The 27329-nt window shown below is 32.4% G+C and overlaps 2 long non-coding RNA genes across 17 annotated transcripts; both read right to left on the bottom strand.

Annotated features, from left to right (window-relative positions):
• Positions 1-1086: 1086 nt before the first annotated feature.
• Positions 1087-20767, bottom strand: LOC115961582. 16 transcript variants are annotated; one of them, XR_004085310.1, is made up of 13 exons: positions 20638-20767; positions 20203-20256; positions 19983-20050; positions 19710-19754; positions 18787-18869; positions 15406-16559; positions 13820-13860; positions 12918-12966; positions 11419-11940; positions 8957-9081; positions 5380-5469; positions 2956-3137; positions 1087-1636 (listed from the first exon to the last, which is right to left on the bottom strand). It is a non-coding gene; the product is annotated as an uncharacterized LOC115961582 (long non-coding RNA). The 16 variants fall into 16 exon arrangements; XR_004085300.1 differs by adding an exon at positions 17526-17644 and having other exon boundaries at positions 19983-20767; XR_004085301.1 differs by adding an exon at positions 17526-17625 and having other exon boundaries at positions 19983-20767.
• Positions 20768-21734: 967 nt separating this feature from the next.
• Positions 21735-26949, bottom strand: LOC115959005. Its single transcript, XR_004084735.1, has 3 exons — positions 26873-26949; positions 22015-22143; positions 21735-21897 (listed from the first exon to the last, which is right to left on the bottom strand). It is a non-coding gene; the product is annotated as an uncharacterized LOC115959005 (long non-coding RNA).
• Between the last annotated feature and the right edge of the window lie 380 nt (positions 26950-27329).

Raw genomic sequence — 27329 nt, 5'->3', positions numbered from 1 at the left:
TCGGTTCCTTCAGGGACATTAGATAAAATTTGGGCCAATTTAGGCTGTGTTTGTTTTAGTGTAAAATATTTTTCAGATGTAAAATATTTTTAGGTGAAAATATTTTCGGAAAAGGAAAATATTTTCTAGTGTTTAGTTGCATTGTAAAAATTATATTAGAAAATAGTTTTCAATGTTTGGTAATATTCTAAAAATGCTTCTTTCTTACAAATTTTTCACACTTTCTCAACCATTTTCTCAGCTTTCAAACAAATTTTATATCAAAAAATCCACCACCACCCACGGAAAATCCACCACTATCCACACAAAACCCACCACCACACAACACAGAAACCACCAAAACGCCACCACCCACACCACCACAACAACAACAAAAAAAATCAGTGATCAAAGAGATCAAGCAGATCGGTGAGAGAGTGATCGGCAAGAATGCAAATCGACAAGAGTGATTGGCGATCAAGCAGATCGACAACGATCAAACCCAGTTCAAAAGGGAGAGGGAGATCGAGAAAGAGAGAGATCGGCAGCGCGAATTGAGAACTCAACGGTGCGAACTTGACGACACGATCTCGCCGCTGCGTTGGGGCGCGATCTCGCCGCTGCGTCTGGGGTTCGGCCGCCGCTTACTCTCTCTTCTTTCTCTCTCTCTCTTTGCCGTTCCGTTGCGTCTGTGAGTCCTTTCTCTCTCTCTTTCTCTCTTTGCGCATCTGTGAGTTCCTCTCTTTGTGCGTCTGAGTTTCGAAAGTGATTTGAAGGTAAAATAAAAATGGAAATGCTTTTATAGGGTCAGAGGGCATATTTTATGGCCAACGGAAATTATTTTCCGTTTGACCCAATTTTTCTTGCGCACCCAAACACCCTCAAGGGTGTAAAACGTTTTTTTGATTTCCTTTACCACCGAAACAAACGCAGCCTTAGATAAACACAGTAGCTTGTAATACAAGAAAATGTTATGAAAACCCTTCCAACTATAGAGTATACTGCAATAAAGTCTAATTATGAAATTCCATGTTGCAGTTTCCTTTCCATAACTGATCATTAGCCAGATGGAATATTCACATCTGCACACATTGATCTATAAATTATATTAGCTTATAATTGCATACCGCTACTGGTAGTGCATGAATTCAGTATACAATTATGTAAATAGCAGATAAATTATTGGCAATAGGAACTTCTCTGCCAAATTTCTCAAGAAGCTTTTCCTACATGAACAGTTTATAACGAGTTTGAATGTGTTTAAGCTTCAACCTCATGAGACAGAATTATATCTGCACACGAGCTCATCCAACTGAAGAAGATGCTGATTAATGACTATGATGCATCCAATATGGAATTCTTTATTGGTTTAAAGCAAGAAAAATTTGTTTACCATGAGACAATGAAATCTACCGTGATTGACCCTTGAGTGGGTCTTCATACAACAAAAATTGGAACCTATCAGCTAGAACTTTACTGTTAGAACTAGAAAATTTGGTGTTTGTTCTTGATTGTAGTTTTCAAGAGGCAGATGTTTAGGGCTCCAAATCTTCTAAATTCGAATGGCCATTGACTTCTTGCTTGCCATCCCAGTCGCTGTTTCGCAACGGAGACACAGACCTCCTCTGTGATCCTGCCCCAAGCCTTCTCTTGTGTTCTGAAATTTTTTATACAGTAAGGAAACCAATTAAAGATCCAGGGGACATACACTTGAAGATAATTATGACAAAGTCTAGTAAGGAAAGATTTCCTTGTGTTGTCAAAAGAAAAGGGAAAACTGGCATATATAGGTTTAATCTCTTTAGTCAGTGAGAGGAGCTCCTTAACCAACTTCAGTTAGAAAATAGAAAGAAAAGTAAAATATAAATTCTATGATTATTATTGGAGACTCTTTTTTCATATTTTTCAGTTTTCAGCTCCCATCAACTGGCATTTTTCTAGCAACAATAATTTAAAAAAGTAGATTAACTTCTTCTAGAAAATCACTTAAAATATACTAAGGAATCAATAGGTTTAGGTTTAAGGCAAACATGCAACAAGTATTCCAACCAGTTGATCAGGATCCATAGAGCTGACCCCAATGTAAATGGTATTCAGGCATAGTTGAGTTGAGTGGAAGTGCAACAAAGACCAATAAAACAATAAAGACTTGAGATCTGTTCAGGTAATTGCAAGAGAAGGGGTCATGGTTTTCTGACTTGTGATAGACTAAGACAGACTGACATCTCCCTCAAGAAGTTTGATACTATTCATTGGTCACTAGCACTCCCCAGATACCTTTTGCACTTCTAATAAGTGACAAAAGCGCTAAATACATCTACATCTTTTAAATATTTGTATTTCCAAATGAAAAGTTAGGTAAATAAACAGAAACTAGAAAAATATACAGGCAACAAGTAAATAGAATAAGTGAGACACATTAGTAATTGATCCAGTGGACTCCTTTAATTTTTGTCACCATGAGCTCCCTTGAATTGTAAAGGCCAGAATGATGTCTTGTAAGGAAAATATATCACTTACTATTTTTGAAATTACCATAAGTCACTGAACCCTATTAGTTGACAGGCCACAACTCACGTTAACTACAAATTTTTTTATCAACTGATCAATAAGTTGAGAAAGGAAGTTTTAAGAATGAGACTGAAATTAGAAAATAATACTTTCAGCCGTGTTGCTAACATGACAAAATGTCATTGACAACTAGAAAATATAGACAACTTCAGCAAGATGAGATGAGGTACAAAAAAGGATTCTGAAAAGATACCATCTTGTTCCTAACTGAGAAAAGTTACTTTATTTTTATTTTTATTTTTTTATTTTTGATAAGAGAAAAGTTACTTTATTATTATTAGGCTTCTTGCAAATAAAAATATGGTCATGCTCAGGTAGGAAAGCCACCTTTTATTGCCCCTCCTACGCATTTTTTCAATTAGAAAGGAAAAAAGAAAAAAGAAGAAGATGAATTCAGAGAACTACCTGTCATATATACGAGCAGCCTCTTCTTGCGAACCAACAGTTTCCCAAGTGAATTTGTTTCTTATCAACTTTTATTGCTGCCTGCCACTTCATATTTTTGAAATAGACATCTCTCATGAGACATGGTTCTTGGTTTTGAAAATTCTTTCTCCTGTGTCGCTTTCTGTGTTTAATTGGTGACCCTACAAATAAAAAAATCTGGCAGTAACATAAGTCAAAGTACAGCATGTGAAAAACTCCTATATTTTGCACCCAAAAGTTTGCAAATAAAGGGCCAAACTCAGATCAGACCGATCGTCTTGGTTCACTCACACATGTAACATGTGCAATATTGGATCTACATCATTGCATGATTTTTGTAATGATAATCCTCCAAAAATCTATAATTATCCATGAACCAATATTTCCAAATTGTCGAATTTTCATAATTATGAGGTATTAATCTTTATGAATTTATCACGGAAAGAAGAAGTTTACAGTAAGAAAAAAACAGCACTAAATTCTGATAAAACAAGATAGCATTTTCCAGTAAATTCATATGGCATTTTTTTATAAGTAAAAAATTCATTAAAAAGCACAAAAGGGGCTTAATCCATGTACATGGGAAGTATACAAGAGATACACCAACAGTTAAGATCTACAATTACAACAATCAACCATCTAAGTAAATTGACCAAGAAAAAAGTTATGAAACATTCATCCTCTAAAATAAAGATTTGAAGAATAAAAGTTTCAGGTATAAAACAGATATTTCACACCCTTCAATGCTCCTAGCATTTCTCTCTCTCCAAATGCACCACATGAGACAACGAGGGATTGCCTCCAAATCTCTATACTATTGATGTTGAACAAACTGGCCCTGCCAACTTGCTTAAAGCTCAACTACACCACAAGGCATAACCCATTAAACTCCAAAGAGACTGAAAACCATATTTTATAGTTTGCCGGCAATGTCACAATGAAGTCTGTAGTTTCTCTACTTGTCTTGCACAAACAACACCAATCAACAACTTTATTCCTTTGTTTCCTCAGATTATCTGTAGTTAAGATTCTCCCCAGTCCTACTATACATAAAATGAAAGCCACTCTAGCTGGGACTTTGGGCTTCCAAATACTTTTCTAAGAGAAAGACAAACCTCCTGTAGGATGTAAAACTCTTTAGGATGTAACAAAAATATTACCCATTGAAAGACACAAACTTTATGCAAATAAACATAGGGTTTGAATAAAATAGAGGTGGAAGCTTTAGGAAGAAGGAAGTAGGCAGAGCAAGATAGGAGTAAAATTTTCTGTTTAGGAAGGAGGTGGCATTTCGTTGTTGCTAAGGTTAGAGAGAGAGCGCTAACGAGAAGCTGAGCTGAAGAGAGATAGCAGCCGTTTAGGGTTTTATCAGAGGGAGAAAAGCAAAGGGGAAAGAGTGGCATAGTTTATTGTATGAGAAATGATATGTCCATAATATTTTCAAAAATTTTTTACAACAAATCTTAAGTAGCAAATTGTTACTGATTGTTATTATTAGGGCAAAAAAGTAATCTTGGTATTAGGTTCAAATTTGAACCAATAACAACTAACCACCTATGATTTGTTATGAAAATATTGTAAAAATGTTGTGGGCGTAGCACCTCTCTTATTGTATTTATAGTAATTGTTTTTTTTTTTTTTTAAATAATAAAACATTAAAAAAGAAAAAAAAGTTGATAGTACATTTGTATGAAAAATGATAAAACAAATAATTAGAAAACATAAAATCAATCTTCCAAAGAGAATCACTTCTTTGAATCTTTTGTTGAGGAGACAACTTGAAGCTTTCTAACATCTTAATCCACGTGTGCAATACATTGCAACCTGTCTCTTTGGATTCCCCTTTGGTGTTTTGGGTGGACGATTAATTGAAGTTTTTGATTCGGATAAAAGCAATTAATGGGAAAAATGAATGGTTCAAATGGAAGGCACCAAAACACCAAAGGGGATATATATATATATATATATGTTCAGACGATATAATTTGCTTCTAAGATCTTGGTGATATCAAATTTGGTTCTAAGCCAGAAAAAATCCATCTGTAAAATATGTTTGCAAATGCCACAAGCATTTAACGAAACCCCAAACTTTTCCTTCTTCACAAAGGACACACGCATAGAAGAATTCCAAAAAGCTTGAGAATTTCTGCATTGAAGAGTCTATAACTTTTAGTTTTGGTTGATTTTGATTTCTTCAAATAACAAAAAAAATAATTCATAAAATAAAAATAAAGAAAAGTTAGATCAACACAAAGTTTACATACAAAAAAGAATGTTAGATAATACATGAATATTAATAGAAGATAAAATATCTTAAAATAGTACAACAATTTGAGAAATTCGAGTGGTCTAGTCTGTTCAGGTGTAAAGTTAAAAACAACAACTTTGTATAGTTTATCCGTACCTTCAAGTGCTTTAGTTTGTTTAGAAGTTTCTCATAAAGCTCTCTGATTCTTTCAAACTTCCCCTCTGATATTTCGAAATCAAAGTATGGCTATCATTAAACAAATAAATGTATTATTACCAGTTATCTCAAAATCAACAATCAATATCATATACTATATAATAAAAGTTGAGTTTAGAAGCTCTAATTGCGCCAAGTGGCTTTACCAAATTGCAAATTTTTTTTTAGATTTTTAGATTTTAAGAAAAAATATATATAATTTTTCTTCTACTATAATTTCTAAGTTAATAAAAATCTTAATTTTATTACAATCCAAAATCTTCATCTAATCTATCTAATCCCCTATCTCTCTAACAAGTCCAACTTAAATTTAAACTCATCATCATCATTTTTTTTTTTTTTATACAAAATTATTTTTGTTAAAAAAAAGGTCAATATGTGATTTTTTTTTTTTTTTTTTTTTTTTTTAATATTGACGGATGTATTGCTATGATCTTCATTCTCATCCTATTTTGAATCTTTTGCCGGCTTACAGGAATGAGTTGGAACTTGAAGTTGCACATTTATAGGAAGAGAACGCTAAAAGCTAAGAAGGCAGCATAAGAAGGTAATTTTAAAGTTATGTTTTTGTTCTTCTTATTTTAAAGTAGGTTTCTTTGTTAAAATAAAATTAGATTAACATTATTATTTTTATTTGTAGGATATATTTCTTAAATTAAGGGATAGTATTTAACATACAAAAATTTAATTCAGATAAAATTTTATCATCTAAATTTTAGAATTTTAATTCTACGCTTAACTAAAAGTCTATTTTAAAATTTTTCTAAATTTAAATCCCATCCCAAGTTTTCATTGTCTTTATTTTCCTCAAGTTGCAACCTACATTTTATATATTAATTATTATTATTAAATAAATAATATTTTATTAGAATATCAAGCTACAAAACTCTTAATTAAGGGATAAGATTTAACAAAAATTATAATCCTACAAGATGTAATCCATATCACAAAATTATAATCATAAACATCTGCCCACTAACACCATGAAAATAGTACAAGAGTATCTGTGGATAAGAGGAATTATGGATAGACTTACAATTCTTTAAAAACATTAGGCATAAAGAGTTGGAGGCCTTCTTTCAATCAAACTTCTGTATGATGTATCTAACACCTATATAATATAGGTGTGACCTTGAATGAAATAATAAAACTTCAATCATGATGCTAGGTGAGTAATGAAAGCTTCAATGATGCTAATGGATGTGTGAATTTCTTTTCTTTTCAAGTTAGCCTTTTTTTAAAGTGGTTTTTATTTTATAATGAGACATATTTTTATATAAAATTTTTCCTGCTTTCAATTTGATCTTTGCTTTGTTATACATAGGGTATACAAATTATTTTTTATTGATTTTACTCATTATACAAATTGTTGTTCACAAGAATAGCCCAAGAAAGGATGCACTTTCGGCATGCAAGACCTCGCCAAAAGGTATTACTACTCAATTCTCATCTTATGTTAGTTTTAAAGGAGGTATTTTCAATTATCCATGAAAACTTATTGCCAAAGTCATAACTCTTAATAACATGCTTGCAGTTATGGGTGATTCAATTTTTGGCTATGATCTCCAAATTTCAGTTAACATACTACGAGTATTGCAACCCTTCTCTATTTTTTCTCATATAATTGGTGTTATTTCTATATAGATTTGGAAGTGGGACACTATGATGTTTTGGGTTAGAATATTTGGTGCATTTATCAATGGTTTTGCCTAAAGGGTTTGGGTGCTTATTGTTCGTAGTTTGTTTCTTCAATTTGGTATTGAATGTGCCAATCAGGTAAATTAACCTTGATCTCTATCTTTAATTTTCATCATACAAAAATCACTTTGTTTTAGTTTCTAATATTTAGATTTGCATGTCTTAGTTTTGTATGAGAGTGAGAGAGAAAGTGAGAGAGGAAGAGAGAGCTGCTTAGTTTTTTTAGAGGAGGAAACAAAGAGATTCAGACCCACATTATGAGGACTAAGTACAAGGAGCTGCCCTAACCACATGGATGCTTGTGGACCGCAGCTTGCAAATCAAGTCTCTAATACTCGATTACTCTTTTTAAAAACCAAGTCTCTAAGGCTCGATATCTAGCTAGAATCCAAGTGAATGCAAGTGTGAACATAAATTGAGCTTCTAATTGTCCAGTTATAAATCGAGTCTCTAAGACTTGATTTCCAGGTGGACACCACGTGGAAAAGCACCAAATCAGACCTGATTAGAACATGAAAACCGAGTTTTTGAGGCTCGATTTATAAGCCCTAAATCAAGTTTTAGGAGCTCGAGAAGTTAGTTAAAAATATACTTTCGAAACAGTGCCTACTAACTATATAGTTGGGCAAATGGGGTGAATTGCCAATTTTGGCCGTGTTTCATAATAACTCCTAATAGAATTAAAATTCTAATCAATAACAACCAGAATTACTTATGATTCCCCCCCCCCCCCTTCTTTTTTATCCACGTTTCATGTTGATTAGGTTTTGTTCATATAATAATTTCATATGGTTTGAAATACTCTCTATGGCTTAACTTTCAAATTTGTTTATAAGAAGTTATTGCTATTTTGAGATCTTCATTCTTATTCTTTTTTAGGTATTTTAGTTTATTTCATGCAATTCATGCTTTGTGAATTAAGCCGCACGGCAGTGAGATATATATATATATATATATATCTATATATATATATATATATATTACATATGATTAAGTTTCAAATCTTTTTTTATTCATTTTGCTCATCATTTATTTTATTAATACTTATAAATATTTAATTTTGCAAAAAGATCCGTAAAGGGTTCTATGAAGCCAAACATGCAGAGTCATGAAGTTTCTAAAAGAAAAGAGTTTTGAAGTCATAAATGGTGTTTGTATAAACTGACTCAATTATATTTATAAATTAATGTAGTTTTATTCGTGTGGCTCATTAATTATGATTTATTTACATATAACTTTTTAATTAAGCCATGCATCTCACGGGTATAACACTAGTTCTTTAAAAAAAATTTGTGTCAAAACTTTGATAGAATCAATCAAATTGCTATATTAGTGACCAAAAAAGTAGTCATAACATGCAGAAAATTTTAAGATATCCAATGGTAAAATAAAATTATAAGAAAAAATTGCCCCCATATAGTTCACAAAAGAAATGAATTATTGTGGTCAATAATCAATCATAAAAATAAAAATTTCAGTAACAATCTAAACTCATAGGATAAGTTTAATTCTATTATGCAAGAGATATTATAGCACCCTCATTTTTTAATTTTATCTCAACTAATGATAACCATAGCCTAGAATAGCATAAAACAAACAATTTTGTTAGAAAGAAGCATAGACAATTGTGAGAGAAATCATGAATGAAGCAGAATCCTAAACAATGAAAAGGGTGTGAGACCTAAGATGTAAAACCCTTTTATTTTTCCCTTTGTCCCAATATCAACAAATCTATGTTAATTATTAAACCAAATTGAATAACTGAATAAAATCTTATAACAAAAAACAAAAAACAAAAAACAAAAGAAAGATATAATACCTAAATGTCATATATCATAACTCCAAGCATATAAACACAACAACCCATCAATCATTTTACCTTCAGTTTCCAGAACCTCTCATTCACAAAACTTGAAATTGACTTCCAAAGCTAAATACCAATGCCTACACAAACTTCCCAAAAAAAAAAAATTTCATATTTATAAAACAAAAGCAATCCCCTAAAAAACAAACAAACAAAGAGGAGCAAATCAGATATAAACTCTTCAACATCTACACCAATGAAAAACAAGCAAATTCAATCTAGTAAATATGAAAAGAGAAAACATAAGGATATAGTATTAAAAACAAAAAAACAAAAACAAAGAGAGAAATCAGTGATGACTGATGAGGGCCTTAATCATGCTAGCTCTGCAGCCTTTACAATACTTAAAGCATTCCCTCTACTGTAAGTGGGTTGTAAGTTGCCACCACCGTCCATCTCATCTCTTCTCTTCTCATAGAAATATCTAACGCTTATTTCATCAATTGAACTGGAGGTGAAAGAGAGAAAACAAATCTCTCTACTACTAAAGCTGGGGAAGATATTGTCCTAGATGGGAGTGGAGACAAAGGAGACTCGAGTCTTAGAGACTTGAGTTCCTTCAATCTCTCTCACCCCAACTCTGCCAACTGATTAAAAAAAGTCAACATACTAACAAAAAAAATTCAACTCTTTGTTGCTTGCGCTCATGGGCAGGGATGTTGATGGGTTCTTAAGAAAAACGAAGGAGGACAAGGATGTGAGAGAAAGAGAGAGAGAGGATGGGTTCCTGAGAAGAACGAGGGAGAAGGGGGATGTGAGAGAGGGAGAGGAGAGAAGAGAAGCGTTGATCGAATAATCTACCAATTAGTTTTAGCCTTTTACTCTAGTGTGTGCTTCCAAAGGTTACTACGGGGCAAATACGATGGGGTTGGCTCATGGATTTTCCTTCCTTTTGCCGCATTTTACGGGCTAGACTCCAAAAGAGTTAACCCAAAAATATTTTAAAAAGGGGATGGGTTTTACAGAACCCAAGTCATTGAAACTTGAGTTCCATATGAATTATTTATCCACATCAGCTTTTGCCACATTAGAACTCAAGTCTTTGAGACTCGAGTTCCTTCGTTGAGCATGAGTCTCATAGACTCAAGATGTTACATAACAAAATAGTTTGCAAAACCTGTCAACTAAGAAAATTTTTAGTAAAATCATGCAAAAAGCCAAAAAAAAAAAAAAACACAGAAAACTTGTTAGGCCTAACCTTTCAGAAGCCAATCAACACTTGCACTAATAGTTGAATTTATGGACAATAATGGTTCTAGGGAATTAAGATGTGAAAGACCCAAGATGAAATTATTTATCATGAAACTATATAGACTTCAAAGATTGATAAGTTCGAAGAGCACATTATCAAGGGTAGGAGGTAGAATATGCACAAAGATTGATTAGTTCGAAGAGGACATTATCAAGAGTAGGAGGTAGAACATGCACAACCATACCAGATGATGGATTTGATTTTAAGGCATGCAAGTGCTTGTGGTCAATTGCACATCCAACTTCTATTAAAAATCTCAACCACATCTTACATAAAATTCACCTCATGGAATTCACCCGAACAAAAAGCAGCCAAAACACCAAAAATTCTATAAATTCCTGTAAAGTATATGCACCCTACAAAAAAACAGAATTAAGAAGCTAATAAACACCGGAACCCATCACATACTAACCCAACAGCTTTGAGTGTAAATATGCTTTATTAATAGAAAATAAAAAAATAATAATAATTCCCATAGCCAAAGTTTACCTGCAAAAAACAGTGAAAACCATCAAACGAAACCCAAATAACTCAACATAACAAACAGAGTATTCCACATTTTAAGACCAAGTAACAATTAGATAGAAAGGACCCAAGGTCACACACAAACCCAATTGGCAAACACAAAATGAATATACCAATATGAATATGTATGTAGAGCTTACATAGGTCAATCGCACGTACATATAAAATAAGTGTTCAACACATCTTTTCCATAAAAGCAATATTAAGTAATGAAATCCATACCAATATTACATATCTTCGCCATTTTTCGTTATATATATATTCAGATAAAAGTAATTTTTAGTAATGAAGTCATAGATTGTAGCATCATTTTCAGCCTTTTAAAATAATTACCTAAATAAACCCACAACAAAATTACAAACCAATCTATAAAAATTATGACTCTTAACCAAATATTGATATCACAAGTCACAACAAAATTTAAAAGAGATCTATAAATAGTATTGCACGTGCCTAAACAATTGGGTTCCACACATCCAATCCAAAGTTCAGTTTAAGCATTTCTTCGAACACACGTAGGGAATTAAGAAACCAAAGAAAAAAAATATAATTCATAAAAATGAGAAACCAAATAAAATAGGAATCTGCCAGCATTAAAAAGCCAAAAGGAAAAAAATACGAAACGTTGGTGTTCCAATACCAAAGAGAGAGGGAGAAAGATTAGGTACTGTTGTCCACGATGTAGCTTTCTCCATATTCATCAGGCCAATCAGTTTGCTAAAGAGGACAATGTCAAGGCTGTTGAAGCTCTTGGAGACGAGCACTTCAATTGTGTAGTCGTGGCACTGCAAGGTTGATAGATAAGTGGAATGGGAAATTTAAAAACAAAACTAAAAGTTACATGAAGGCTGTATCATTTAGCTCAAAATCTTTAGTTCAGACCTGGAGTTTTGCGATTTCATTTGCACAATGATGTAGTTGTTATTAAAATCACCTCATAAGACATTCATAATCTATGTACATTGCAGCAATAATTGTCCCCATATGCCCAAAACTACTATTGCAATTTCATTTGCACAATGGTGTAGTTGTTATTAAAATCACCTCATAAGACATTCATAATCTATGTACATTGCAGCAATAATTGTCCCCATATGCCCAAAATTGCCATTGAACTTCTACCTTAGAAGACCCATGATATCAAACCTTCCCCAAGCTATGCCTTCACTCCACACGGAAATCCAGAGTAAAAGAGACATCAATAAAAACTATTTAATACTACAATGTATTAAACACAAACTGATATTAATAGAAAAGGTGGAAAAAGAGAGAGAAATATGTGTTCATAACGCCCAAACGAACTCACTAAAAGTTGTTCAAACACAAATCCAATGAAAAGAATGATACAATATACAAACCCAGAACCACATCTACATATTCAAACCCAGAACCACATCTACATATTCAAACATATTTCTACAGAATACTTAGAATTGAAGTTTATTTGAGTTGAGGTCAAAAACAATAACAAATCTTATGAAATTAGCAGGTTTAGTTTGCTAGGAAAGATTTAGGCTAAAAAAATATAATCTCTCTCCAAACTTTCTCTCATGTTCTCAATATGTCAAAAAATTGGAGAATAACCACATCTAGAGGAAGGAAGAGCCGTGAAAATAGATGAGGGACAGCCCTGGTGAAAAACCACAGCAGCCACACCCCCTGACATGACCGGAGCAGGGGTAGGATTGGCTTGGCGGAGGGACTCAGGGAGACCGTTCAACAAGGTTTGGTTTCTGCGTCGGGATGTGAGGTTTTAGACATTCAGTTTGGTTTTCAGAGTCGTCAAAATTAATAATGAGGTGTAAAATTGTGGAGGTTCCAAAGCCCATGTGGCACAACATGAGTAAGTCAACTACAGGTCAAACCATCTTCAGTTTTATAGTATACTAGCCTAATACCTGTGCAATGCTCGGGGTACCCTTCTATTCAAAGAAACCATCTCTAGATATATGCTAAGATTTGAAAATATTTGACCCAATACATAACATATTCCATAAAGTTTCAATTCCTATGAAAATCAAATGTCTTTATCTAAAATCTGAAATTCCCAGGAAGAGAGAGAGACAGAGAGAGAGAGAGGGAGGATAGATACAGTCAGTTTATGGTAAATTCCACACAAACCAAGAAAAGAAGACATACTGGACTTCAGCCAAAAGGTTCTCCTCATTCAGCATTGCAATTAGCGGGGCTGCCATAATATAGAAAATAAATGTTAAAAGGTGAACGATGAACTTCAAGAAAATTTTAGGGATGACAATAATATTGTTGCCTTTATCCCAAAAATTCTGAAAATTCAATATAAAAAAAAAAATTAGATCAAAAAGATTTCTTGAAATTTATTTCTTTTCTCTTATTTTCGGCAAAAAAAACATGAGGCGCAAACAAAAAGAAATAATAAATCATTCCAAGGAAAAAAAATCCAAAAATAACATATAAAGACTACAAGAAACTTCATCTAACTTTCGGCTTTTTGAAATTTTCATGAAATCATAAAATTAAACAAGATTATGGTGTTTTTCAACCCACATGCTGATACTAATCGCATCAGGTTCACATGTAGAATGTTGGATGCTCCCCTCCTTCTTCCAACTTCTGTCTTTGCATTATGTTCTCCATAGAAAACCCAACATATAATAGGGATAAGACACTCAGACAATTTTTAGAAAGTAAAAGGAAAATAAATAAATAAATAACACTGTATATTAATATTTTACAAAATAAATAAGCTCAACCATGAAGAGCATCTCCTCCAATGCCTCAAGCACTGTCTTCCCTATCTTCAACACTACCAGACACTACAATAACAACCACCAGATTGATAACCTCTTAACAATTGCTCTCTCCACGACCACCATAAATCTCTTTCACACCATGCTGCCAGCACTGCAATGACATCCACCACCCCTAACTCTATCACCGCATTTATTACCAATGGAATGCTTCTCTTATTTACAAAGGCAAACAAATAAATATTTGAAGTAAAAATGAAAAATAAAAACTTTCAAAAGGGTTAACTAATTGGTGCCTTCATAGAATCTTACCTCTCCTTTGCAAAATAAACAGGAAAGGCAACATCAACACTCTGCAAAAGAGAACTGAACAAAGTAAGGCAAAATGACATATCTCACCATATAAATGAAGTTTTGTAATAAGAAGACTGCTTTTAGCTCATCCCATATAAGTGTCAGTACTCTATTATTACTGTTATTGTTATTATTCCTAAATAATACCTGCCTGAAATGTCATTAGTTCGAGCTAGAATTTCATGGTCTTGGCTGTTTGTTTGTTTGTTTGTTTGTTTTTTTTTTTTTTTTTTTTTTTTTTTTTTTTTTTTTTTTTTTTTAAATCCAAAATCTTAATCACAATTAGGTTTTGAACTGCCAAAGGCAGAAAAAGAATACAACATTGAAAAAAGTTTCTCTTAAACAATATTAAAATAACTAATAATTTTTTAAAACAACTTTTATAATTAAAAAAAAAAATCAAAATATAATGCAGCAGAAAAAATACTTGGCAATATGGTATTTCTTTCATGGACCAATCTGTTATGATTCTAATTTTTCATAGCATAATTGAGAGCACTAACATACCATACACGAATGATACATGTTTTTTGATAAAGATATGCACAAAGAACACAAATGAAGGATGATTCTTTCATGGACCAATCTAATACAATTCTAATATTATAACATGATTGAGAATTTTAATAGAACATACACTGATACTACAATTACTTTTTTGTAGGATTATCCAAGTGAGAAGAATTTTCTAAACTGGGCACCTAATGTCCTGGTCAATATTTCCTGATAACTATAGTGAAGAGTTGTTAAATAAAATAGGTGCAATCAATCAAAGTAAATCTAATTTGTATCAAGTTTCTCCACATATTTCCAATGGCTTTTAAAAAGGGACCATTCAGAAACAACAGACCCAAAAAAAATTAAAATCTTAAAATAAAAATTTTGAGTAGTTTTGATTATTAAAGATTTGCATTTTGAGTGACAGAGCAAATCTTCATCATACTCTGAATAAGAAGGCAAATTCAAAATCAAAGCAACCCAAATATGCAAAATCAATTCTAGATACCTAAAACCAATTTACGCCAAGCTAGATACCCTAAACAAAACAACTTCTAACCAAAATCCCTTAATCAGAACCAAATCTAACCCATCTATTTAAACTAATTAAACAAAACTACTCCTAACCAAAAAACCTAAATCAAAACCAATCAAACCAAAATACCCCAACTATTTTTTTTTTTTTTTTTGAGAAACAAAATAGGCTAAATTATAGTATTTAACTTTCTCTCAGCTTCTGCTTTTATATATAGTATATGATATATAGACTAGTTGCCAACCTATGCAATGCATGGGATAGTTTTAGAAAATTCTGTATATTTACTTTGACATTGATTACCACATAAAACTCAAAATAACAAAAATTAGAAATTGAAACAAAAACCAAACACACATAATTTGGATATGTTGAAATAAGACAATGAAGGTAAAGTAACTGACACGATCATGTAGTGAAGCTAAAATTACATCCGCAAAAATCCAAAAAACATAAATTGAACAAACCAAAAAAATTAAATCCAATCATGAAAACGAAGTAAAATCTGTACCTTGGAATGCAGGGTGCATGCCGATTTGGAGGGCAAAAAATGTGAAGTTGTGCATATTTGCTTTTGCGAAAATCAAAACCGAGAGATAACCAAAGTCCAAATAACTAACTACTGAATACACAAACAGACCATATACGAATAATTTATATATGTTTAAGAAAGATTAGATCAAATTAATTTTCATTTTAAAAATTGTAAATTTCAGTAAAATTCCCTTATTCATGCCATTTTTTGCATACCAAATGTGAAACAACAAAATCTTAAACCATGCACAAGACATTCATAATTGATACATAAGATAATGCTATTAACCTACATTAAATACTGATCACGAAGCATGGTATGAAATTTCTTCGAAACAATGGCCAATCAAGACCAAAACAAATCGTTGTGTAATCAAAGATGAATTGAAGCTCACTCTGTCTCTTGAGCCACTGCCCAAAAAAAGGGAACAAGCAATCAAGCAATTAAAATTAAATAGCTTCCAATGCATTAAAAAATTTATCACTAAATTGTGCCCAAACCCCAAAGTATATATTGTAATTGATGTAACAGTCTTGCTTGAGCTCATTAATGTCTTTAGTATCATGTTCATTGACTAATTTTTCATGCTTTAAATAAAATCCAAAAAGAGAATTTATATATGTATGTATGTATAAAGGGAAAAAATAAAAAACAAAAGGGAAAGAACTCATATTGAAGAAAAAAATATAATTCATGAAATTGAGAAACCAAATAAACAGTAATCTGCCAGAATTAAAAAGCCAAGAGGAAAACATATGAAATGTTGGTGTTCCAAAACCTAAGAGGACAATGTCAAGGTTGTTGAAGCTCTTGGTGATGAGCACTTCAATTGTGTAGTCATGGCACTGCAAGTGCAAGGTTGAAAGATAGGTGGAATGGAAAATTTAAAAACAATACTAATAGTTACCTGGAGGCCATATCATTTAGCTCAAAATCTTTAGTTCATACCTGGAGTTTTGTGATTTCATTTGCACAAAGGTGTAGTTGTTATTAACATCACCTCATAAGACTGATTCATAATCTATGCACATTGCAGCTTTGGTTGTCCCCATATGCCCAAAACTGCAACTGAACTTCTACCTTAGAAGACCCACAATATCAAACCTTCCCCAAGCTGCCAATGACTAAGCCTTCACTCAACACGGAAATCCAGAGTACGAGAGACATCAGTAAAACCTATTTAATACTACAATGTATTAAACACAAACTGATATTAATAGAAAATGTGGAAAAAAAGAGAGAAATATGTGTTCATAATGCCCAAGGGAACTCACTAAAAGTTGTTCAAACAAAAATCCAATGAAGAGAATGATCCAATATACAAACCCAAAATAACCACTTATTCTTTTTCCTCTGTATTCTAGAATAGAAGATGATACTCATATTACAAATGAGGACAACAAAGATAAAAATAGGGTAAAATACTATTTTGGACCCTAAACTTTACCAAAAGTTTGTTTTTCATCTCTAAACTTTAAGAAGTTCATTTATCATCCCTAAACTATTGAAAAGTTCATATTTTGTCCTTAAATTATTGAATTTTTTTTATTTATGTCCTTAAATTTTACTAAAAGTTTGTTTTTCATCCCTAAACTATTGAAAAAGTTCTTTTTTCATCCTTAATTTTGTCTCTATACTATTTAAAAAACTCCTTACAAAGTTTAGGGATGAAAAAAGAACTTTTTAAAGTTTAGAGACGGAAAACAAATATTTAGTAAATTTTAGGGATCAAAATAGTATTTTACCCTAAAAAATAAGAGCCAAAGTGGAAAAAATATCAAGAGCATACAATTTGTCTCATAAATATAAAGAAAGAAACTCATAATAAATGCTAGAGATTATCATAATTTAACGATTTAACTATTTTCAGAGATAATTTTATTGCTAAATTCATCCAAATTAGTTATAAACACTACCTCTTTCGCAAATTAAACACCCCCTCTTTTGCAAATTAGAGTTGTTATTCAATCAGCAGTAAATAGAGATACAACAGAAAGATGTTATTCAAGCAACAATAAATAGAGATACAACAGCCCACTAGAATAGCTTTCACAACAATATTTTGAAATTCCCAAGGAAATTAGATTCTCACTAACCCAAGGTACAGGCTACACCATTGCATTTTGCGTTGACCCTTTTGGCTTTTGTCAATATACATGATGGCAGAACAGAATTCTTCAATATTATTCACCTACTCTACACTAGAAAAAATTAACTGCAAAATAATAAAATTAATATCTAAAAAGTATAATATATTTAAAAGGAATCAACGTATATTTTCTCCCATTAATGAAGAATTGCAATTTGTATGCACTTCCCCCCCTTTATAACTAAAATTCATTGGGATATGGAAGATAAGTAGTAGCTACAACACTAATCTAATTCCTATCCTCATCCATCATAATTTATAAGTAATTGCAGAAGACTTTGACTTAGCAAAATCAAACAGACCGTGGTGAAACTTCTAAAATTTGAAACATCCTACTCATATCAAACAGATGCTCAGATTAATGAATACCATAACTTTAAACCTTATCCATCATTAATATCCTAAAATGTAAACATGCAAACCCTTGCAAAAAACTGCAAACCTTCAACTCATAGATGAAAATAGAACATAAAAATATTAGTACTTACAAATGCAAACCCTTAAAGAAATCTTGTGATTTGAAAAGATATTATTGAACCCCCAAGATTTTAGAGTGTTTCAATATACCCCTCCACAACCAGTCCCTATGATTCAGAATTACTAAAACCCAAATAGCCTAAATGAGCATATACTAATAGCTAAAAGGAATATAAGACTAATTGAGTGTGATACTGCTTTATTATAAGAAAAATATTTTCTTGAGTAAAAAATTGCCTGCATATATAGAGTTGTGTCTCAAACCCAAGATCAAAATTCAGCTTCAATTATTTCAACAGCATACCAAGCATCATTGAATGTAATTTTCATCTGACAAATTTCAAGTAGCTAAAGAAAAATTCATAAACTAACATCTCGTTCTATTATAAGTGTTTCCAATAACATTATTATTTGAATTGTAATCATAGTTAAGTTTATGACAATTTTATCTTGTGTTTGACTACTACTTCTAGCAAGATGAGTGGGTTTGTTTGGTTTAACAATATAATAATATAATAAATGTTGTAGATGAAACCAAAATTTGTGTTTAAAAAAAAAAAAGTCATTCCATGAAACTCGAGTAGAGGAAATGGAATTGAAATTCAAATATTGTTCTGATAGTAGAATCCTTATTGTTCTTCAATATAGTAGTAATATGAAACACAAAGGAGCAGTAATATGAGCATATGACAACTCACAATATTTCCACAAGTGCAAGCATAAGAACATACCTAGACATGTAATTTTTTCCATCTCAATGATAAGCATCTCTTTAAAGTGGATCACTTAAAACTTGATATGCTTCACTTAATGCCTGCAAACATAAAAAATAATGAAGGAACTTGGAATTAAAAACATAATCTCTTTGCACAGTTTTAATATTGGCAACAAAGTTCTATGGGAAGAATCACTGAGAAGGAAAAGAACACATGATTTTGTTTATTATGATTCATTTAAAATGAGGTATGTGCCTGGAAAAATCAAGGAGGGGAGATCATGTTCTGCTACCTATAATAATTACACATATTAGGCAGTAAACATGAAGCAATAGATGAAAGAGCAAAACACTTTGCATCAAGCATAAGAACTTTTAATTCAAATTTAAATAACATCTAAAAAGAAAGTTTTGGAAATCCAGTCAAGCATATTTATTATAATTTACACCAAGGGCCATTCATCATATATTTATGATGGGTGATTGTTTTGATATGATCAAATTGGTCCCATGGATACACCAAGGGCCACTCATCATATTATAAATTATCTATAAAGACAGGTGATTGCTTTGTAATGATCAAATTGGTCCCCCAATGAACTTAAAGAGATACCAAAATCATTGTTGTGAATAAATTTCATCCAAGAACTTGACAGAATTCTAATAAGATTTTGTCTCACTAAAATCTGATAAAAGTGAAGTAAAGGTTCAATTCCCCAATCCACTCTATAATAATATTAAGTCATCACATGAACCAATCAAGAAAGGGTGAAAATATATGATCATTTATGCATGGAGTGGGAACCTGTAACTAGATCACTTGATGAAATATAAAACCAAAGGAGAAATATTTAGGAGAAAGGGAAATTTCAAACAATAAAGAGTAGTCCCTTTGTCATAACAAAAATAATAATAAACAATACAACAATCAACACTTACTCCAAACTGAACAGGAACATCTCTTCTTAGTTGAGTTACCATTATCTATCAAATCATGAAAGGAAAAAAAAAATTGAGAGGAAATTATCATAATCAAAATCACAGATGTTGAGAGAGAAAAAGATTTTTTTTTTTTTTTCCGGATAAAAGCAATTGGATTTCTTTTCTCCACCTTGCTTTACTCTCTAACAACATGCAAAAATTATATAAAACAATGTGCACGATCAGAAAATTTCAGCCAATAATGAATATGAAAGAAATTAAATCACTTACAAAGAATCTTGAACTCCATATCCACCAATGAAACAAGCATGTGCAGAACAGAGTAATCATGATCTAGTCTTTTAAAATTAAAGCACAAAGGTTGCTGTTAAGGAAGTTGAAAATCATAATGCTTGCTATTTGACAGAAATCAAAACCACGATGGTTCTCAGCAAATAAACATATCAAATGTAATGGGAATCTTGTGTTTAAAGTTAGAAATTGAGCAAACCTGAACTTTCCATGACCCAATGCCCTTGAGCAGCTGTGATGGATGAATTCAGGCCTGAAATTTTCAAAGGATGAATCAAAAATCAAATTAGAAATTTGTAGAGAGAAAAGAATACCAAAACCACAACAAATTCCGCTTTTATCATCTACTCCTCTGCCTCCATCTCCCAATCGCATACTGAAACCCATAAATGATATCATTAGACAAAAACCTATGCACAAACTCAGAGTAATATTTATTGAAGGACTACGAATCATTCCCATGTAATCAATTAGTGGAGAAGAGAGAGTATGATGAAGTCTTGGATTGTTGTAGGTTGGACGCTTGATTGTTCAGGACTGACACTAAAACCTAGAAACGAAAAATGGAGGGAGATTGAAGTTTAAGAACACCAAAGATTCAAGAAGACCAAAGAGATGTTGTAGAAGCCCATACTGAGTAATAAGATGCCCATACGTTGTCACTCCAACTATGACATTGACAACCACATAAAACTCAAAACTCAAAATAAAAAATAAATACAAATTCAAACAAAAAGCAAACACACATAATTTGGATATGTTGAAAAAAGACAATAAAGCAAAAGTAACTGACACAATCACGAAGTGAAGCTAAAATAAAATGTGCAAAAATCCAATAAACTTAAATTGAACAAACCTACAAAATTAAATCCAATCATGAAAAAGAAGTAAAATCTGTACCTTGGAGTGCAGGGTGCATGCAGATTTGGAGAAAAAAATGTGAAGTTGTGCATATTTGATGTTATCGTCTTGTTTGAGCTCATTACTGTCTACACTGTAATTGATGTCATGGTCTTCTTTGAGCTCATTATTGTCTTTAGTATCATGTTCATTGACTAATATGTGTGCTTTAAATGAAATCCAACAAGAAAATTCATATATGTATGTATTTATGCATAAAGGGGGAAAAAAGAAAAGAAGGAAAAGAACTCATATTGAAGAAAGATGTAGAACTTCCTTCTCTCTAGCAAAATCCCTAAAAATAAGTCTTTACTTGTTTTATAAGTAGCATACACAAGCTGATTTTGCAATTAGTTTCAAGCAAATAAGAAAAATGTCTAATCTCATTCCACATTCAAGAATATTTATATGTGAAAATTTGTTAAAACATTAAGGGTCTACTAGAATCTAGAGAAAATTGTTAGGAAAAAAACTGTTACCAACAATTTTTCAAACTTAAAACACCCAAAAGAAAAAGAATAAAAAATAAAAATAAAAAACCTCTTTTAAGTTAAATTTTAAACAACTACATTCTTTAATCAACGTGGTTGGCAAATCTTTCTTTTCTTAACTTGCTATATCTCAATAAACCCACTTTTAAGACACCAAAACCCAAAAAAAAAGGGGGGGGGGAGAAAGAAAATGGAAAACCTAGCATCTTTTTTTTTTTTTTTTTTTTTTCCATAGGTAATCAAAGAAATATTATTAATGAAAATAGAAAGTTAAAATACAAATTGTTCATGATGATGAACAACAAGAAAAGGATAAAACAAACAACAAAGAAGACGGAAATCAGGAAAACATAAACCCAGCGAAAGAAGAACAATCAATAAAACCCCAACAAACCACTCAAATAGACTACGTTGGTATAAAACCTTAAACTCTTCCAAAGTCTTCTCAGTGTTCTCAAAAGAACGACGATTTCGTTCCAACCAAGCAATCCACATCAAGCAACCTAGAATCAAATTTCAAATATTTGAAGAGTAAACATTCCCATGTTTATTAAAAAAAATTAATTCGGAAGTAGAAGAATACTATTCATAAGAAAAAATAAAATATCATAACGCCTCACAGATTTTTGGGTTCCATTGGTGAAAGGTAAATAGTTTCCAGAGCCATAGAACTACAAACTGGGTGCATAGATTGTCATGTGCCCTATATGACTTTAAAATGTTGTGGCTAAAAACGGCCACAAGTAGTCCTACAATGTCAACATAACAAACACGTCAGTTATAATAAGATTTAAAAATGCCACTTTCCCGTTGTACAGGAGGGGAAAAAATTAGAGTATATCAATACTCAATAATTTTCAACTTCCAAATAACTCATAAAGGAACATCTATAACGCAACTGCGTGCCGTAACAAACCAATATTACATAATAACACTTATAAAGAAACTCAACCCAGAAAATAAAAGTATGATATGCAAACAAAGTTTTCATACATGTTCAAGGTTTCATGGAATTTTGTACTATATGCACTTAATACTTTGTCCTTGATGTATACTTCCAGTATACTCAGGTCACACCCTTCTTCTTTTTATAATGTAAAAAAAAAAAATGTTGGATACCTGAAGCTGAAGCTGAGAAGCAAAATTTCACTCCATGAGCAATGAAAGATTGAATTAGGAATGAGTAGAAAAGGCATGCAAAGGACAGCACTGTTATGTTGTTCTTTCATAAAGGGAAACCCATGAAAATATTAAACAAGCAGCAATAGAAAAAGAAAAAGTAATCAACATATGTGCATTTAACCTCCATTAGTTATCTTGCCATTTCTCCAAAGAAAACCAGAGATACACAAAAAAGTAAGTAGGACATATGATGCCATAGCAGAAAGGAAACAAATATAGAACCAATTTAGCTCAGAATTACATATAAAGTTACTAAATTTCCTAACTTTGTTTTATCAACATAGCAAAAATTAACTTCTATAGCCTATAAATAGAGTCACATACCAATACCATCAGCCAAATTATAGCACAGGTTAGGATAAAAAGAAGCAACCAAGATGACCAAATTTTGCAGTGAAATAAAGTAGAAAAGTGCATTCATGATCAAATGGAAACCTAAACAAACCTCAACTCCACAAAAATCATACTTCTAAATTCAGATCTTTAATACTTTTCTTCTTATCCATTTTCCAGCAACTAAACAGCTTTCTTGTTACCTGGTGAAACTTCTAAAATTTTAAACATCCTACTCATATCAAGCAGATGCTCAGATTAATGACTACTACAACTTTAAACCTTATCTGTCATTAATATCCTAAAATGTAAACATGCAAACCCACACAAAAAAACTGCAAACCATCAATTCATAGAGGAAAATAAAACATAAAAATATTAGTACTTAAAAATGCAAACCCTTAAGGAAATCTTGTGATTTGAAAGGATATTACAGAACCCCCAAGATTTTAGAGTTTTTCAATATACCCCTCCACAACCAGTCCCAATGATTCAGAATTACTAAAATCCAAATAAAACAGATGCTCAGATTAATGACTACTATAACTTTAAACCTTATCCATCATTAATATCCTAAAATGTAAACATGCAAACCCACACAAAAAACTGCAAACCTTCAACTCATAGAGGAAAATAAAACATAAAAATATTAGTACTTAAAAATGCAAACCCTTAAAAGACATCTTGTGATTTGAAAGGATATTACAGAACCCCCAAGATTTTAGAGTGTTTCAATATACCCCTCCACAACCAGTCCCGATGATTCAGAATTACTAAAATCCAGATAGCCTAAAAGAGCATATACTAATAGCTAAAAGGAATTTAAGACTATTTGAGTGTGATACTGTATTTGACGCAGAACAATCAAAACAAAACTGAAACAATGGAAAAATAAAAGGATATGACCTAGGAGTCAACACCTAGGCGTTGCTTGGAGTCAACACCAAGTGGGAAAACCACTAGGAGTCAGCACTTAGGGTGGACCTGGAGTCAGCACCAGACCAAAGAAAGACCAAATGGCCATTGTTTTCATTTATCAAAATATCAACTATCTTCTCAACGAGTACAATAGGTTGCTTATAAAGGATTACTAAACCCTAGTTCTAATTGGCTAGGAAACCCTAATTGCCTTATTACAAAAATAACCTTGCTTCCCAAATTAAAATACTAATAGCTCAATAAATTACTAGAACCTAAAACATAAAAATACAATTGACTTGCGAATATAAATAATATTAAATAATAATTTTCTTACATCTCCCGCATCATTCTCCTTTTGTTGGAGAAAACTCGACCGCGAGTTTTAAAGCATTGATGGATTAGGATGCTAACAAATAGCACTTGCTTTAAGTACGAAATCACCTTAGAAAGCACAGGGAAAAGAAAAACCTTGAATTCCACCACATCAAACTCATTTGGAATAACAAAATCAATGTGTGGAATCAGTATAATCTCTTCTTAAACCTTATGAACCATAGGAAGCACTGTGGTTTTAATCTCTTCGACTTCACCAAGATGTAGATCTTCAAGGACCGTGGAGGGTTGATTAGAAACACATTCAACAACTTCAACTTTCACATCATGTGCACCCTCTAACATAATACTCTCTTTAGGCACCATCTTTTCACCTTGCTATTCTTCAATAGATTCATTTCCTTGCACGCATGTTAAAGCAACACTTGTCGAGGCATGTACATCTATGTCAACATTAGGCTTTGGTGTTGCTGAAGGATTCTCCACGACCAAGATATCACCATCAATGTTGTCTTCTATGGGGGCAGCAATAAGTTCATTGTGATCAATTATCCTTGGTTTCCCAATTAAATCGGTTTGAGTCTTCATTTGCTTCATCTAAGCAATCATGTCTTGAACATTTTTCACGAGTTTTACAGATAATTCCTTTAATTCCTTGATAGATTGTCCAAAAGTGCACTAAGGACATGAAATGGGATGAGAATGAGGATTCATCGTATTTGCTTCAACTTGAAAAGTACTACATTGAGATTGGGGTAGATACTTAGCTCGATAGTATGGTGACAAATATTCATCACAAAACTTTTCTTTCATATCTTCCCACACACTAATAGTAGGTTCACAATTCATATAGCGGAAATATTCAAGATTCTCCCAAAACCTTTGTGCTTTACCTATTAACTTCAACTTGGCATATCGAACCTTTTTGTTATATGCAAAATTTGCTTGCTCAAAGAATTACTCCATCCCATTCGGCCAGTTGACAAAATCTCGTGGATAAGTTTCATAACCATCAAAATAAGGTGCTTCTAATATTACCATGATTCTCTAAAATAGTGCTTCAACAAATAGTTGGAAGTTTGCTGTGATGTTCTCTGGACAGATTGTTGGAATAGGCTTCTAAGACTATTCTCTCAGATAGTTGTTGGGACTGGGCTGGTTGACAGGTTTGGATTTCGTGGGTTGGGTCTTCCTTTTTTTTTTTTTTTTAAAAAGAAAACTGGTGTTGTAAAATGTGGGCTTTGGGCTTGTTAACACATGGGTTGGTCAAGCGTTCGTTTCTAAGATGGGTTGGTTAGATTTTTTTTTTTTTTTTTTTGGCCTAAAGAAAGTGGATAACGCAGAGGGGCTGTACTGGGTTACCTTTGGGTCGTTGGGGTACTTGCGGCGGAACGGCAGCATGTAAGTGGAAGGCATGGTGGCGCAAGGTAGGGATGGAAAGTGCTCACAGTGGGTCGCTGCGACTAGTCACGGTGGCAAGCAGGAACCGAGTCGGCGGCAACAGGACTTCTTCTCTGTCGCGGGGAAGGGCAAAAATTGACGATCTGGGTTGGTGGCAACAGGGCATCTTCTCTGTCTTTGTGGTTGCAAAGGGTTGGGGTCTTGGAGTGGCTGGGTTGTTTACATTAATGGTGGTGATATGGCTTGAGGGAGGAGGGATTGGTGATTCACGGTGGGTTTGTGAATTTGGTAGATTCTGTGTTTGGTTTGAAATCTGGGTTACTGTAGTGTGGTGCGGTGGTGTTCTGATGGGTGGAAAATAATGACAGCAAAGGATTTTTTTTTCTTTTTTTTTTTTTGTTTGATTTTTTCTGATTCTTTCCTGCGGTGATACTTTTAACAGATCGGTGTTTGCTCTGATATCAAAACTAACGCAGGACAACCAAAACAAAACTGAAACAATGGAAAAATAAAGGGATGTGACCTAAGAGTCAGCACATAAGCCTTGCTTGGAGTCAACACCAAGCGAGAAAACCACTAGGAGGCCAGCACCTAGGGTGGACCAAGAGTCAGCACCAGACCAAAGAAAGACCAAACGGCCATTGTTTTCATTCATCAAAATATCAACTATCTCCTCAACGAGTACAATAGGTTGCTTATAAAGGATTACTAAACCCTAGTTCTAATTGGCTAGGAAACCCTAATTGCCTTATTACAAAAATAATCTTGCATCTCCCGCATCAACATTATTATAAGAAAAAAAATTTCTTTAGTAAAAAATTATCAGCATATATAGGGCTATGTCTCAAACCCAAGATCGAAATTCAGCTTCAATTCTTTCAACAGCATACCAAGCATCTTGAATGTAACTTTTCATATGACAAAATTCAAGTAGCTAAAGACAAATTCATAAACTAACATCTCGTTCTATTATAAGTGTTTCCATTAACATTTTATTTTAATTGTAATCATAGTTAGGTTAATGAATATTTTATCTTGTGTTTGACTATTACTTCTAGCAAGATGAATGGGTTTGTTTGGTTTAAACATATAATAAATGTTGTAGTTGAAACCAAAATTTGTGTTTAAAAAAAAAAAAGTCATTCCATGAAACTTGAGTAGAGGAAATGGAATTGAAATTCAAATATTGTTCTGATAGTAGAATCCTTATTGTTCTTCAATATAATGGTAATATGAAACACAAAGGAGCAGTAATATGAGCATGTGACAACTCACAATATTTCCAGAAGTGCAGGCACAAAAACGTACCTAGATATGTAATTTTTTCCATCTCAATGATAAGCATCTCTTCGCACTGGATCACTTAAAACTTGATATGTTTCACATAATACCTGCAAACATAAAAAATAATGAAGGAACTTGGAATTAAAAACATAATCTCTTTGTATGGTTTTGGAAATCCATTCAAGCAAATTTATTATAATTTACACCTAGGGCCATTCATCATATTTTGGAGAAAGGGAAATTTCAAACAATAAAGAGTAGCCCCTTTCTCATAACAAAGATAATAATAAACAATAAAACAATCAACACTTACTCCAGACTGATCAAGTATATCACTATTTAGTTGAGTTACCATTATTTATCAAATCATGAAAGGAAAGAAACATTTGAGAGGAAATTAACATAATCAAAATCACGCAGGTTGCGAGAGAAAAAGATTTTTTTCCAGATAAAAGCAATTTGATTTCTTTTCTCCAACTTG

The sequence above is a fragment of the Quercus lobata genome, chromosome 9, assembly GCF_001633185.2.
Source record: "Quercus lobata isolate SW786 chromosome 9, ValleyOak3.0 Primary Assembly, whole genome shotgun sequence".
Taxonomy (NCBI): Eukaryota; Viridiplantae; Streptophyta; class Magnoliopsida; order Fagales; family Fagaceae; genus Quercus; species Quercus lobata.
This window is presented reverse-complemented; position numbering and strand designations above follow the sequence as displayed.